Here is a 3,381-nt window from a genome sequence, read left to right as displayed (position 1 = left end):
ACACTCTAGTTTCTAATCTCGGCAATAATGTAGGTCAAGGGAACTGGAAAATCTAATTACTCTGTAAATTTTTAAACCTGTTTCTTTCTTCTCAAGGAAAAGAAAATTGTTCCCTCACATTTAAGCAGACTTCACTTTAAAGTGTAACTACAGCTAGGTGGAAAGCTATTTTTGCCTCAATGTAGAGGTTTCTGAACCTCTTTTAAAGTAACTTTGCATCCTGCATTGTACACTCAGCTCTGGTTCACACTTGTACTCAAGGTATTATGAGTTACATCACAATTACTATAGCTAAAATTCAAAATCCAGAGACACTCTTCAAAAAACAAACAAACAAACAAAAAAAACCAAAAACAAAACAAAAAAACCCCAAACAACAAAAAAAAAGTCTCTGAATAAAATAGATCTTTGGTACCACACTGTAGCAGTTCCTTTCAGTAATATATCCCATGCAATCATAATCTGATACCCAGTATTCATACACCGCATTAACAAAATACAAAGCAATGCATCATTACAGAACTATTATGAACACAAGTATCTGATAGCATTGTAAATATTATTCACTTATTAGTTGACTGTTTCACACAGTTAATGCTGACTTCAGTGTATGCACAGACCATATAACTTAAACTTACAAGACAGAATAATTTTGAAAAATACAAACACCTTGAAGATTCAAGCCTCCTGATGACTCTAGAAACCAAGGACCATTTAAGAATCACACCTCCAAACAAAAAAACAAAATAATTTCAGGCATTTACAATGAATCTCAACTTCTCTCTCCCAAAAAAGGAAAAAAAAAAAAACAAGAAAAAAAAGGCTGCACCTCTCAAAACAAAATCCCTCAAAGTTCAAAATACAATAGGTCCTAACACTTCACTTCTTAGGATTCATCTATCATTATTTTTTTCATGTTTTTCCATATTCACAAAGTTCCATTTCTTCTATTCTGTTAAATAAAAGCCCAAGTACATATAGGCAGAAGTTGGGGCTTTCACAAAAACAAAGAAGGCCCCAGTGAATTGACAAGCCATTGGAATTGTTATCGTGTTTGAGAATATGTGGACTGGAAACTGTTACTAAAGCTAGTCTACAAACTGGCCCATCTCACAAATCTCCATCTTCCAGCTCTTACCTCTGAGCTACGTGACGAAAGTTTCACAACAGACAAATATGTGTGTTGTGTTCGGATTTGGCAGTCAAATGTTTTGTTTGTTTTTGGGAGGTGGGAGGGGTGAGTTGTACAGAAGTGGAAAACCTGGCCTAAGGCAATCTGATCTTTGGACACTGCTCTCATTAAGTATAAATCCTACTTTCGAACTTACTCCAATTGCATAAGAGGTGAAGCCTCCCAAACAAACAAAACAAAACATAACAACAGCAAAAAGATAATTCAGAAAGATCTATATTGAAGACTTAAAATGGGTTTATCTTAAAAGGTAAAGCCTGAAGCAGTAAGCCTAAGGAACAACCCAAAGTAAAATGAGTTCTATCATGACCTATTATAAAAAGCAAGATTTTTTTTGCTATATGCATTTGATGAATGACATTTACTGTTTATAAAGATGTGTCTTTTAAACTGCATGGGAATACAGCAAACCATACCAGATCCCCTTTTCTGTATCATGGATGAATTTAAGAATCAAGTGTCAAAACCATTCCTGAGCATTCTCAAAGCTTTCAGATGTCAACACCATAAACTTTGAACTAAAAATTTCAGACACTAATTAGGTACTAGTGGTTCTTCCCTCACAACAATATCAATAAAAATAAATAAATAAATAGATTTATCCTGACTGAATAGATCCATTAAATTGTTAAAATCACACGTAGCTTGAGGACTGACTCATGACAAGTAGTAATAAATGAGACTTGGATCTGCACTGAATGAGGAGAAAAAAAAAAGATATCTTATCTGCCAGTCCATCCGCAAAGTGGAAAAAGTGGCAGGGGCCTTCTTAAAAAGATATGTTTATACAAGTGATTAATGTGTAAAGCAAATTAAAAATTGAGTTTCTTAATCTTTGGGTGTTTGACTTTACAGCTTAATATAACTTCACCCAAAATAACGTAACTCAATGAAATTGTGCTTTCCTTTCTTCAACTTCTACGGTTCTTAAGCGTGACATTGGACTGAGTTATCGCATTTAGTTCATGTACTGAAGAACAGAAGGTCCAAATTTCACTAAGAACCAGAGCAACTAACGATGATAAACCTATGCACTTCAATGAACCTATGCACTTCAATGCATGCCACAAACACCATATAAAAGATCTGACTTATTCCAGATCAAAAAACTGCCAAAAAATAACCCTGGGATGAAAAAAACAAGGAGGATAGAAGTTTAAAACACATTGGTCCACTCTAAAAGCACAAAAGAGCCTGCTAAACACCAGTAAGATTCAGATGAAAGAAGAAGTTTATGAAACAGTTTGGATGGGTGATTTCTACAGTCACACATCACCATAATAAGGACACACTACCTTCCATCTGCCAAGACAACTGAGCAATCTTCCATGCACAAGCACTAAATTTGTTGAGGGCTACTTGCAGTTGACAGAAATGTGGGTGCATTGAAAAGAGTAGCATTTCCTTGTTTTGCTTTTGGATTCGGTTTCGTGGGATTATTTTTTTTAATGACAATGAAAACACCAGGGCTTTCAGCGTGCCAGATGATAATAAAGGTATAAGGATAGCAGATCTTTTCCTGGCTTGCTGGCAGCACTGGGAAAGCCTTTTGTCTATCCTCAGCTCCCAAACAGCGTTATACAAACAAAATAAAAAAGGCGTGAGCTGCCCGCTTTCCCAGCCTGCATACACCCTATCTTCTAAAAACACGTTATTCCAAAAAAGAATATAACTTACACTGCCAAAGCTACACTCTTATTACGGCACTTGAGCCACGTGCATCCCCCCCGTACCGAGCAGATCCCCCCCGTACCGAGCAGGGAAAGTACACCTAGGCCAGGCTCGGTGCCACGGCAGCTGCCGGCACAGAACGCATCCGCCCGGCGCCCCGACAGCCGCGCCGGGCACGGGCTCGGGCCCCACGCAGCGCCCGCCCCGCGTAGCCCCGCGTAGCCCCGCCGCCGCCGAACCGCACCCGCCGTGACCGGGCCTCGCCTCCCGCCCCTCCCGCCGCCGGCCCCGCCCGGCGCCTGCGCGGAGCGGCGCGGCGGGCGCAGGAATGCGCGTTACGGTTAAATAGTGGGGGCGCAGGGGCGGCCGCCGCGGGCGGGCGGGGGCAGCTCGGGGTTCCGGGGGAGCCTCCATGGCGTGGTGCGGCTCCCGGGGCGGCGGCGGCGGTGGTGGCAGCGGCAGCGCCAGCAGCAGCAGCGGTGGTGGCGGCGGCGGCGGCGCGGCGCTGTTGTGACAGC

Source organism: Corapipo altera, unplaced genomic scaffold (genome assembly GCF_003945725.1).
Source record: "Corapipo altera isolate COAL_440 unplaced genomic scaffold, ASM394572v1 1, whole genome shotgun sequence".
NCBI lineage: Eukaryota > Metazoa > Chordata > Aves > Passeriformes > Pipridae > Corapipo > Corapipo altera.
This window is presented reverse-complemented; position numbering follows the sequence as displayed.